This window comes from Lissotriton vulgaris, chromosome 10, assembly GCF_964263255.1.
Source record: "Lissotriton vulgaris chromosome 10, aLisVul1.2, whole genome shotgun sequence".
Taxonomy (NCBI): Eukaryota; Metazoa; Chordata; class Amphibia; order Caudata; family Salamandridae; genus Lissotriton; species Lissotriton vulgaris.
The window spans coordinates 197805972-197820083 of NC_141698.1; positions in this window are offsets into that span (position 1 = coordinate 197805972).

Sequence of the window (14112 nt, forward strand, 5' to 3'; positions counted from 1 at the left end):
GGGCTTTGTCATTTGTCTGTATCAAATGCAGAAAAACAATAAAGTTTTCATTATTTAACTGCATTCCTCATTCTTTCCTTTTATTAACGTTGCACCACCAAATATTTTTATAAAAGTACCTGTTAGTATCTGAGACTTGGCCCCTTACGATGTCTTCAGGCCTAGGTAAACAATATTCCCTATTCAGTTGTATTATTCTATTAGAATTCGGGACGTTACAACCTACAATGGGAAATGAAGGCTACATTGTTGCATTACTTGCTATGCGTGTTAGAAACTTATTGAGGTGAGGAAAACAATTGTATCCTACCTCACTTGTCGGGGATTCAAAAAGTCTCAGTTACGGTTGTTACTCCACTTATATTCAATTTAAAAAGTGGAATCTAGTAAAGAAAAACGGCCATATTAGGGGCTTTATTTTCAAGAATATGCTCAAATACGTCACCCAGAGCTTTCAAAGAGCACGTACCTTGTTTTCATAGAAACGGGTCGAATGTCATTAATCAATCTTCACTACGCCCTCTCTCAAAGCGCTCTCAGCGCGGATATTACTGAAATATGTAAGTCCTCTCATGACTCCTTTTCGAAAAGAGCGCGTTTCCTCACTCTTTCGTCTAAAAATGGAAATACAAGAATCTTTAGTAAGCGAGCGCGCATTATCAGCACGCGCATTCATTTACCTCAATCGTACTCGAGCAAGCAACACAGTTTCATAGGTGCGGAAACTGTGACGCTTGCTGGAGTACGATTGAGGGAAATGAATTCCAGCATTTGAATACGAAATTGAAACATCATGGGTTCACAACCTGTAAGTCAAAAAACGTGGTATATGTGATAATATGCCTGTGCAATAAGATCTACATTGGAAAAACTAACCAACAGGTCAATTTGAGAATCAGTCAGCACAGGTCACGTATAAAAAAGAAAGTCTTGTCAGCTCCTATGGTTGAGCATTTCGTGGAGAAAGGGCACAGCGAGAATTATTTCAAATGGTCTATTTTATTTACCATTAATCAGAAGAAATGCCCAACAGATGTTGACAGAGTCTTGTTACAGAAGGAGGCATATCTCATTCTAAAATTCAATAGTCCACTAACAGGGCTAAATAACCTATCAGAGATATCACGCCTGTGAGTAACGCAATTCCTTCTTTTCAGAACTCTGATAGTTTCAGTAGTTTGCCTTTTCTTTGGGGCGTCTGAACACTCCGTCGAGCAACTTAAGACAATACCTAACTATTGTGATAGCCATATAATTAGAGCTAAGAGAGCGCTTGGTTGGTTTCCATGCTCATTGCCGAGCGAAGAAACTCTGCCGTGTTTGGTTCAAAAGATTTTGCTTAGAAACCTAGCACCTGAGTCTAAATGGCACATGTTCATCTAGATAGAAATAAAGCCTCAAAGGTGAGAGATGAGGGCTACAATAAAGATTTAAAATGGCCTCTTTAACTATTAGAAACTACGAGTCCCACAATGCCCGGTTAGATCCACGAGGGAGTCATTATGGGCGGTCTAAGATGGCCCCTGCAACACCCGACTCGAGCGATTTTGTCTCGGTGGAGGTCCTGCGAACAGGTACTTGGCACTTAGTTGTGCGACACAGCGGGTTGCACAAGAAATAATCGCACTGTGCGTGCTGATAATGTGCGCTCGCTTACTAAAGATTCTTGTATTTGCATTTGTAGACGAAAGAGTGAGGAAACGCGCTCTTTTCTAAAAGGAGTCACGAGAGGACTTACATATTTCAGTAATATCCGCGCTGAGAGCGCTTTGAGAGAGGGCGTAGTGAAGATTGATTAATGACATTCGTCTCGTTTCTATGAAAAAAAGGTACGTGGTCTTTGAAAGCTCTGGGTGACGTATTTGAGCATATTCTTGAAAATAAAGCCCCTAATATGGCCGTTTTTCTTTACTAGATTCCACTTTTTTTTAAATTGAATATAAGTGGAGTAACAACCATGACTGATACTTTTTGAATCCCCGACAAGTGAGGTAGGATACAATTGTTTTCCTCACCTTAATTAGTTTCTAACACGCATAGCAAGTAATGCAACAATGTAGCCTTCATTTCCCATTGTAGGTTGTAACGTCCCGAATTCTAATAGAATAATACAACTGAATACGGAATATTGTTTACCTAGGCCTGAAGACATCGTAAGGGGCCAAGTCTCAGATACTAACAGGTACTTTTATAAAAATATTTGGTGGTGCAACCTTAATAAAAGGAAAGAATGAGGAATGCAGTTAAATAATGAAAACGTTATTGTTTTTCTGCATTTGATACAGACAAGTGACAAAGCCCTGATGAAAGTCCAGGAACTGGTTTCCTTGGACTAGAAACGCGTCGGCACATCTGAAGGAGCTATTAATAACATCAAGCTTTTCAACTGGCTGCGGCCAGTTGTTAAGTTGTTTTGCAACTTAGAAGTGTTCATCTTTCTTTTTGACTTTGTCCTTTTCTTCTTGTTTATGGATATAGATTAGCTCTATTCAAATATTTCAATCAATTCTTTTTTGTGTTGTGTATTATGTGTAGAATGTATGATAACTGTATATAAGAAATGTACATATTGTTGTTTTATAAATAGTTTTGTATAGGTATAATTGAAATATATTGAATGTATTTTTTCCTTTTCTGTATAATTCATATGAAAATAATTGAAAAATATTGAAGTAAAAAGGTATAAATAAAAAACCAGGTCAAACTTAAAAAAATGTCGTTTGCCCTATTGTTCTAAAGAAATAGTTGAAGAAAAGGTGGGTGCAGGCAATTTGTGTTTGTTATTAGATTCTTATTTATTGGCCTTATGATTCTGAGCACTTTACCACTGCTGACCAGTGCTAAAGCGGTACAAAAGGGGGTGGTGATGGACGGAGCATCTGAATCAATCAAACACTCACACCCAGTCACCCAGATCTGTTGACTGGGTGTGAGTGTTTGATTGGTTCAGATGCTCCGTCCATCACCACCCCCTTTTGTACCGACCAGTGCTAAAGGGCATGTACTTCTCCCCTAAACATAATTTGATGACTTATCCACAATTGGGATGCTTAATTTACTTGTAATCCACCAGTAAACTGCACTCCCTGTGCCCAGGGCCTGTAAAATACATGCTAATAGTGGCCCTGCAGCATTGATTGTGCCTCCCACACAAGTAGCCCTTTAAACATATCTCAGGATTGCCACTGCAGAGCCTGTGTGTTCAGATTTACTGCCATTTCGACTTGGCATTAAAAACCCTTTGCCAAGCGTTAAACTCCCCTTTTATCATACATACATCACCCCTACAGTGGTTGCGGTAATGTGACAGAATATCGATGCAAACAATTCGAAATCCATTAATATCGAGTGAGAAATATTGTGGAATGCAAATATCGAATATGAGAATATCATTGTGAAGAATATTGAATTGAAGGTAAGTAATATCAATTATAAATATATAGAAGTCATTAATATTGTAGCAAAAATATAGTTGTTTAAAATATAGATTTTTTAATTAGTGTTATGCATTTTAGAATATATTTTAAATGGATGGGATGTCGTTTTTTGGCATGAGTATTCTTCATGTTTCTTTAAATATATGTGTTAAATTTCTAGTAGTTATTACATTTAATTTAATAAAACTTTGCGTCTTTTAGTTCCGGTGTGCGTTTATAGGGGAATAGGGTGGGAAGCAATTTAATTATATTAAATTAATGATTATTTTTAATTTAATTATGTTTATTTTTTTGCCTCTGCTTCTGCACCACGCGGGGCTCTGGCCTGATGCTTCCTGTCCCCGCTGCTCCCAACCGCAAGCTGACTTTTATCACATGGTATGGCTCTGTTGCACATTTTATTGGGAATCAGTAACAGGGGAGCTCACTGAGGTCCTTGCTGGGAGGTTCCCCTTAACCCAATGAACGTGCTCCTGGGTATCACAGAGGGGTTGGACGGTACCAGGGCTGAAAAACTCTTTTTAAACACAGCACTGATGGTGGCCAAAAGAGACATAGCGGCTAACTGGTTGAACTCGACTACTCCTACCATGGCGTGCTGGCGCAGAGGAGTGGACTGGGGTGCTGCTCAAGAACAGCCTCTATATGAGGCCAGAGGGTGCCCGAAGAAATTTTGTAGAATGTGGGGCAAATGGGTTGGGGTGGTAGAGGACTGAGGTTTTTAATATGCAAATAAGGACTGAGGTTGGCGCGTCAATGTCTTCTTCATGCTTGTCAGCAGCTGTGTGTAATGTGCTCTAGTTTTTGCCTTGTCCCGACAACTGTAAACATAGCTGGTATTGATATACTTTTTTTGCTGGTCTCTCATAAAATCAATCCAATTGGTTAGAATTTTTTTAAATATTTATTTAATTGATATTTAATAGTGTTAATTCTGCTTTAAATTATTTGTGGTACATTTTTTGTGTTGGTTGTGGGTTTTATAGGGGAAAAAGGTGGGAAGTAATTTATTTGTAATTAATTAATAATTAATTGTTAATTAATATTAAGTAATTCATTGATAATCATGGTAATTGTGTAATTCTTTTAGGTGCGTGTTGTGTGATTTATGGGGTAACGGGTGGGAAGTAATTTATTTTCAATTCATTATTAATTAGTTGTTACTTAATATTAATTAATTAATTGAAAAATAATTATGGTACTTGTGTAATTTTGTTTTAGATGCAGGTGTGGGGTTTACAGGGGTAAAGGGTGGAAAGTAATGTATTTTTAAATAATTAATACTTGATAATTAATATGAATTAATTAATTAATTAATTGATCTTTAATTATATTATTGTTTAGTTACTTTTTTGGGTGTGGGGTTTGGAATTTTAGGGGTGAAGGGTGGGGAGTAAATTAATTTTGCTTAATTTATAATTAGTTGTAAAATACTATTAGTTATTTAATTGAAAATTAATTTTAATTTTGTAAATACTGTTTTTAAAGTCCATATTTTAGGTGTGGGTTGTGGGGATTATAGAGGTAAAGGGTGGGAAATTGATTAATTTGAATGAATTATAATTTGTTTTTTAATTAATAATATTTGTTTAATTGATAATTAATTATGTTAATTGTGCAATTGTTTTTATTTTCCTTACATTTTAGATGTGGGTGGTGGGGTTTGTTGGAGTTTGGGGTGGGAAGTAAATCAATTTTAAGCAATTAATATTTTTTTTTAATTAATAATGATTATAAATGTAATAATTGTGTTTTGTGTTTTGTGGGGGTATATTGTGGGCACTGCATTAATTATAACAAATTAATGAAAATTAATTAGTTGATGAATATTGATATTTATATTGTAAATATTTTTTAAGTGCAGGTGGTGAGTTTTGAGGCGTTATAGGGTGGGAAGTAACTAAACAATTTTTTTGTAATAATTAATGTTTTTGTTAATAAATAATATCTAAATAAACATATTTATTTGTATGAAAATAATTTTAGTGTTGTATTTACAATAATATATGTAGGTATTTGTTTAATATTCCAACATAGGAGTTGAGCCCTCAATGGGAAGCAGCCACTTAGTCGGAAAATTGCATCCATTTCTTTTTCGAGCAGATGTTTAATATTAAATATATATATTTGTTCCAACATACTTATATATTTTTTTATTTATTATGTTTTTAAAATATTTTTATTTTGTTGAGGATATTTTGTTTGTTTTTAATGTTGAAGTGACTGGAGTGGAAATAGTACTTTTTACCCTTCTGCTATCCAACACTCTCCCTACTGTAGCATTTATTGGAGTGGGAATAGTAAATTTCACCCCTCCGCAATACAACACTTTCCCTACTGTTGTACTGACTGGGGTGGGAATGGTATATTTGATCCCTTCACAATCTAACACTTTCCCTACTGTTGTACTGACTGGGGTGGGAATAGTAATTTTCACCCACGCTATCCAACACTTTACCTACTGTTGCATTTACTGGAGTGGGAAAAGAACGTTTTACCCCTCCACCATCCGACACTTTCCCTTCTGTTGTACTGACTGGAGTCGGATTAGTAAATTGTACCCCTCCGCAATCCAACACTTTCCCTTCTGGAGAGGGAATATTACATTTTATCCCACCACAATCCAACGCTCTCCCTACTGTTGAACTGACTGGAGTGGGAATAGTAAATGTTACCCCTCCGCAATCCAATGCTTTCCCTACTGTTACACTGACTAGAGTGGGAATTGCTTTTTTTTGTTAATGATACATTTTATTGTTGTGTTAAGTGTAGTGGTAATAGTAGATTGCAGTATTTTGTAATGTTATTTTTTATGTAATTTTATATTAATTGTAGTTAGAATAGTAAATCTTATTTTTGTGTGGTGTAAACTAATTTGTTACTGTTGTGTTGTGTTAGGTGGGAGTATTTACTTTTGTTTTTATTTAGTAGATTGTTTTTATTTTTAATGTGGTTGGCAATGTATATGTATTTATTTTTATTTATTTCATGTTGTAATGTTTATAATTATGTGTTTGATTTATTATAATAATACTACTATAATTTGCAATATTGTTTGTGTTGTTTAACTTTTATTTTAAATTAAATTGATTTCCTGTTTTAATATTGTATGTTTTTGGTATATTTAAATATGTTTACATATATCTTTGATGCTATTTAACATGTTTTAATCATATTATTAATAAAAATAGTAGTTCATATTTTTATGTATGTTTAATTTTTTATACTCTACTCACCTCATACAAACAATCTATCATGACTACAAAAGCCGAGCACTATGAGAGCAGAATCTCTGTTGCAGTAAACAAACAAAAAGAGACCTTTAGAATTTTGAAAGAACTCAACCAAAAGTTGCAGCAGAAACCGGCAGTTGAGTCTATTGACTGTAATGCCTTCCAATCCTTCTTCCTTCAGAAGGTCAGGGACATCCTCTCTGAGATTGATAGCACTCCCGTCAATTAAAGCTCCTTACTCCAGCTCCAAGCCCCCTCCCCTTGTCAGCTGCTTACCACTTTTCCCAAACTAGACTCATCTTCCCTAGCATCTAAGATAAACCGGATCAAATCAGGTTCTCCTGTAGATCCCTGCCCTCCTAGGATTTTTCGAATGGCCCTTCCCGGGTTGGAAAGACAAATCATCCCCATGTTAAACAACTCTCATGAGACCGGACACCTACCATCTAAACTAAAGGAGGCTAGAATAATCCCCCTTCTAAAAAAACCAGGGGACGACGCGGCCAACTCTAAAAACTATAGGTCCATCTCCCAGCTATCCTTCCTGGCGAAATATTTGGAACAACATGTCCTCAAAACACTCTCATCTTTCCTGGAGGAAAACCAGCTACTCCAGGGGCACCAGGCTGGTTTCAGAGCCCATCACAGTACTGAGCTGGTGATGCTGTTAGTACTTGACGAGCTCAGAGTTATGGCTGACAGTAAAAAACCTAGCGCCCTCATTTAATTAGATCTATCAGTGGCATTCGATACTGTCAGCCATGCACAACTGCTGGCCAGACTCGAATCCTTCTTATTTGGTCTTTCCCAGAGAAACCAGTTGGGCGAGCGGGTATCGGACAAAGGCATCCTTAGTTGCGGTGTCCCTCAAGGCTCTGCCCTGTCCCCACTTCTTTTTAACATTTACTTGCAGCCGCTGGTTGCGGCCTTAGCCAACTTGGATTGTAGAGTTTTTAACTACGTGGATGATACCCAACTCATCCTCCGTATTGACAACTCCTCCCATGCACAGGATCTAGCACAAAGCATCCTCAATTTCACAGTGAATTGGATGACAGCAAATTCACTGAAAAGCAACCCGGATAAGACAGAAGTACTTGTTATCCCCACCAAAAGCACCCCCTGGAATTACCATTTTTGTCCCCAAGAGCTAAGTGCCACCCTCCTACCTGTGCTGGTCGTGAAAAGCCATGGCATAAAAGTAGACTCAGAGCTCTCCATGGCCAACCAGGTCACCTCAGTGGTGGGTATTTGCACAGGTCTGATGCGGCAGTTGCGGAAACTCGTTCCCCTTCTTTCCACTACCTCACCACAGATAATAGTGTTAGCCACTATCATCTCGAGGTTAGACTATGGTAATGCCATATATATTGGCCCTCCGCAGAATCTCATTAACAGACTACAGGTGGTATTGAACGACGCGGCCAGGTTGATCTTCAGGCTGCCAAGAAGGTCTCACGCCACCCCTCTGCTGTGCAACTTGCACTGGCTCCCCATCAGGCAGAGAGAAAATTTAAGAGCCTCTGCATTGTCCATAAAGCAATCGATGGCCAAGCTCCAACCTACATTAAAGACCGCCTCGAGATCTATGTCCCAGGCCGTACATTGCGGTCCTCCGAGGCCTGCAGTCTGTCCCTCAAACGGTACAATACCACATCTAAAGGGGGCAGAGCTTTCTCTGTCCTGGTCCCACAGCTATGGAACCAGTTACCTGAACATCTCTGAAAGGAACCCACTCTCCTCTTGTTCAGGAAGCAGCTGAAAACGCTTCTGTTCAGAGAGGCCCTGAATACGGTCTAGTCCCCTATCCATGCACTGTTCATGTCACCTTTCAACAAGTTTCGGGCCACTCTCCTCTAAGTGCTAAGAGACCTGTCAGTGATTAGACGCTATTTAAATACTAGTTAACATTAACATATATATATATATATATTCACTGAAAAAACCATAGGTTATAGACCATATATAGTTAGGAATTTGCATTTACAAAACCATGAAAATTCACTGAAAAAACCATTGGTTATAGACCATATATAGTTAGGGATTAGCATTTACAAAACCTTAATTTACTCGCACAAAACCATAGAAATTCGCATATATAGTTAGTTGCAATAACTATATATCGCGCACCCGCAATCCACTGCTGACGATGTCACATATTACATCATTCATGACATGGTCAGTGACATCACTGATGACATCACTGATGACATCTCAAATGACATCACTGATGACATCTCAAATGACATCACTGATGACATCACTGATGACAACATCCAGTGACTGTATGTTTCTGTAAAGTTAAAATATGTCTTACATAGATGTATAAGTGTTTGGATGAAGGATTTAGTAGGTGCATGACTGACTGTATGAGAGAATGATTAAATGTGTCTCACTGAGTGCATGGGTTAGTGACTAAACTGTCTTAATTTGCGCATCATTATTTCTGTAGTTCTGTAAACTGCTGCATGTGTTGATCAGTAGCTATATGAGTAACTATATGGGTTATTGATTGGTTGCCCAAATATTTGTATGGGAGAGTGAGTGTGTGTGTGGGGGTGGCTGGGAGGTATGTGACTCTGTGCATAGATGTGTGAGCAGTTGATTCAGTAGATGTATGGGTTCAAAAGTGCATGTGGAAACAGCTGTATGGGCGGTTGACTATCTGCATGAGTGTATTGGTGAGTGATTGGATTTCTCAGTGCTACATGTCAAAGTAAGTACATATGTAAAACACAGTACATGTAAGAGTTGACATATATAAATAACTGTGCATAAGAGCCAGTGAATGTGTGAGTGGCTGTATGGATCATTGTGAATTTGTATCAGTGATTGTATAAGAGAGTAAATATGTGTTAGTATATGTTTGATTAAGTAAGGTGTGTATAACTGTATAGTTGAGGAAATGGAGGTGTGATTGATTCTTTGCATGACTGACTAGGTGTGTGAGTAACTCCATGGATGAGTGACAGTCTGTGAGTGTCTGTTTACACTGATTGTATCTAAGGTTATATTAGAGTCTGAAGAGGTTCATCGTATTATCACATGAATGATATCATCAGTGATGTGATCAGTAATGTCAAATGAGATGTTATCAGTGATTTCATCAGTGATGCCATTTGAGATGTCATCAGTGATGTCATCAGTGATGTCATTTGAGATGTCATCAGTGATGTCATTTGAGATGTCATCAGTGATGTCATCAGTGATGTCACTGACCATGTCATGAATGATGTAATATGTGACATCATCAGCAGTGGATTGCGGGTGCGCGATATATAGTTATTGCAACTAACTATATATGCAAATTTCTATGGTTTTGTGCGAGTAAATTAAGGTTTTGTAAATGCCAATCCCTAACTATATATGGTCTATAACCAATGGTTTTTTCAGTGAATTTTCATGGTTTTGTAAATGCAAATTCCTAACTATATATGGTCTATAACCTATGGTTTTTTCAGTGAATTTCATTGGTTTTTTAAAAGCTAATATTTATAGCTGTAAAATATATTCTTTATTACGTGACGTACCACGTAGCCACGTGAGACGCCTCATGACGCGTCACATAAACGTGACGTATCGTCTCTGCAGCGCAAACAAAACCCGTAACGTAAGCGCGCTAGAGCACGCTTACAGATATATATATTTTTTTTAACCTTAATTAGACAAAATCCACACGTGCACATATCTTGAGGCCTTGCAAAGGCACAACAAACAAACAGTCCCTACAATTTTGCCAAGTTTGGTGGAAATCTATTCCTTTAAATTTTATTTTACTGTTTCTCTTGGTTTTCCCCTTGTTATGCTTACCGGAACGCTACCGGGTACGCAAACCGGACGCTCCAAAAACACAAGATGTCGGACTCCCGTTACGCTGCCGGTTAGCTGCCCGGTTGGCGTACCGGAAAGCGCCTCTACCGCGAAAAATCGCAATTTTCTTTTGCCCCGCGGGGCACTTTAATATCCCCCTCATCAATCCTAGGGGGTCAGGAGGGGTCTACCTTGCCCCCTTTCCTTCATTTCCCCCTTTGTTTTTCACCACCTCTTGTCTCTCGATCCTACCGAGAGACAAGATGGCGGCCGCTCCGGACTGTTTACAATGTTGACAGCCAATCAGCTTCTCCTCAGACTCCCGTTACGCTGCCGGTTAGCTGCCCAGTTAGCTGCCCGGTTTGCGTACCGGGACGCGCCTCTACGGCGAAAAATCACAATTTTTTTTTTGGTTTTTTTTTGCCCCGCGGGCCACTTTAATATCCCCCTCATCAATCCTAGGGGGTCAGGAGGGGTCTACCTTGCCCCCTTTCCTTCATTTCCCCCTTCGTTTTTCACCACCTCTTGTCTCTCGATCCTACTGAGAGACAAGATGGCGGCCGCTCCAGACTGTTTACAATGTTGACAGCCAATCAGCTTCTCCTCAGACTCCCGTTACGCTGCCGGTTAGCTGCCCGGTTAGCTGCCCGGTTCACGTACCGATTTGCACCTCTACGACAAAAAATCGCAATTTTTTTTTTTTTGGGCCCCGCGGGGCACTTTAATATCCCCCTCATCAATCCTAGGGGGTCAGAAGAGGTCTACCCTGCCCCCTTTCCTTCATTTCCCCCTTCGTTTTGGCCTCCTCTTGTCTCTCGATCCTACCAAGAGACAAGATGGCGGCCGCTCCGGACTGTTTAGAATGTTGACAGACACCGGAGAGCCAATCAGCTTTGCTTCGCAAAGCTCCGTTACGCGAAAAGTACGCAAACTGGTGCGCTATCGGGTACGCTGTCACAGATATATCTGTTTTTTTAAACGTTAATTTCTCAAAATCCACTGGAGCACATATATTGAGACCCAGCAAAGGCACATCGGGCTAACAGTCCCTACAATTTTGCCAAGTTTCGTGCAAATCCATTCAGCCGTTCGAGCTAAAAGTGAGGCCAAACGCCCTATGGAAAAATGAATGGGAAAAACACGTTTTGGGACCCCCCTTTTTTCTCGGCCCCCCCTTGACGGAACCCCCCCAAATTTTCAGGGGCTGCTCAGAAACAAAATGTGCCATTTTCCTGAAAATTTCAGCCGATTCCGTCCACAAACGCCAAAGTTATTAGACATAGAATTTTTAAAAGTTCCATAGAGAAAAAATCCTAACTATATATACCTACTGGCGACCGCCAGTAGGTAATATATATATATATATATATATATATATATATATATATATATATATATATATATATATATATATATATATATATATATATATATATATATATATATATATATATGAGGTACGTTCAGTTCTCAGCAGATGTAGCGCAGCGCAGTAAGCCACACCGACAAGCAGGAACAGGCGAGACCCAGAAGTGGTGCAATACGATTTTATTTAAAGTTTAGCCCAGCACCAATCCGCCATGACGCGTTTCGGGTAGAGATACCCTTGTTCACATGACAACGTCACGAGGGATGACCACCCCTTTTAAAGTGCAAGTAGTGCCATCACACGTCATAGAAAGTGAAAACATACTCAACTTTCAAAACCTACAAACATTTGTAGAATTACTGCATAAATGCAATATATATATATATATATATATATATATATGTGTGTGTGTGTTTACATTTTAAAAGGAAGTTTATTTGTTGTATTGTTGAAATATACATTTAATTATATATTTTTTTTATAAATTTGAGTTATTATTCAATTTGATTTTTCAAACTTTTAAAATCTATACTACTATAATAAAGGAGAAACTTTCATGCTTTGAGGCGGGTAAACTCGGGAAACACTGCGCCAATCTACACACCCGATACACCGTTGAAATCGGCAGGGTGTGTAGATGGTTATAGGCTAGATAAATGTAAAAATTAACCGGTATTTACAATATTTATATTTTTTTTTAAAGTAGTCCCCCCCCAAAGTAGCGCCGGCCGCGACGTGCGTGCTCACGTCAGCAAGGGGAGGAGAGGCGTCTGAGGAGCGGCGGACATGGCGCGGGGAGGAGCGGTGACGTGAGGCCAGCGGCGGTGGGAGCAGCGGAGAGGCGGACATGGTGCGGGGGAGGAGCGGCGGCGGACAGGCGGTGAGGAGCAGAGCGGCGGCTCAGGTAAGGCTCGCGGACAGGCGGTGAGGAGCAGAGCGGCGGCTGAGGTAAGGAAAGCCAATGTCGGGGCAGGCGGGAACATTCCAGGCGGGGGTCGGGCCAGGCGGGAAAAAAGAAAGCAAGAGGAAAGGCAATGTCGGGCCAGGCGGGGGTCGGGGCAGGCAGGGAACGGAGCGGGCGGGGGCACGGGCTGCTGGGCAATGTCGGGACAGGCGGGGGTAGGAGAAGCCTGAATGCTCCCGGACAAGGTCGGGACGAGCTGCTAGTTATATATATTTTAAAATCATAATCTAATACAGCTATATTATTGTAAATCTTATTTTTTTCCTCGATATTTTTTAATTACATTTTGAAGTATAGGGAGTCGATATTTTTGTACTCTATATTCATACCTCTATATTTTTTACATCTATATTTTTGTAGTCGATATTATGTCAGTGAAACGGTAGGCCCTAGGCATCCCATTGTACAAGCAAGAACAAAGGTGGAAAAGGAGGAATAGATATATAGAGACTTTTCTAATAGGGGACTATTAATTCTCCTATACCAGGGACACTGTCCACTAATTCAATATTATATAAATGCAAGCACCATCACATATCATTGAAGACGTGATTACATATTTTATTTAAAGTAATCAAAGGGAATATTCCATCCTATAATTTCGCAAAAATTTTTAATTTATACTATACACATATATACATACATATGTACCCAAATATATACAACAAGAAAAAACAAATTAACAAAATTCACACAAATGGTGCGTAATCTGAAATTCCATTTCACCCAGAAGAAATTAAAGCAAAAGTTGAGTGCCCTCCTAATCGTTCTAGGAAGTACACTTAGAGGTAGTCACACACAATCGGTTCTATTAAATATTGAACCTAAATGTGTGGATTGTGTGAGCAAATATAATTCCAAATTAATTTCCATAATTTGTTCAGACTCCTCTTTATGTAATGTGTCACAAATATATACAACAAGAAAAAACAAATGAACACAATTCATGCAAATGATGCACAATCTGAAATTCCTTTTCACCCAGAAGAAATTAAAGCAAAAGCTGAGTACCCTCCTAATCGTTCTAGGAAGTACACTTAGAGGTAGTAACAAACAATCGGTTCTATTAAATATTGAACCTAAATGTGGGGATTGTGTCAGCAAATATAATTCCAAATTAATGTCAATAATTTGTACAGACTCCTCTTTATGTAGTGTGTCGACGTGGTCATGTTTCGGCCTTCCGACCAATCTTGGCCTCCTCAGGACAGGGTGAAACAAGGACTTAAGCCACACAGATCTGGATGCAACGCTTCGTATCAAGTTGCCGTATATATCAAGTTGCCGTATATAAAAGAC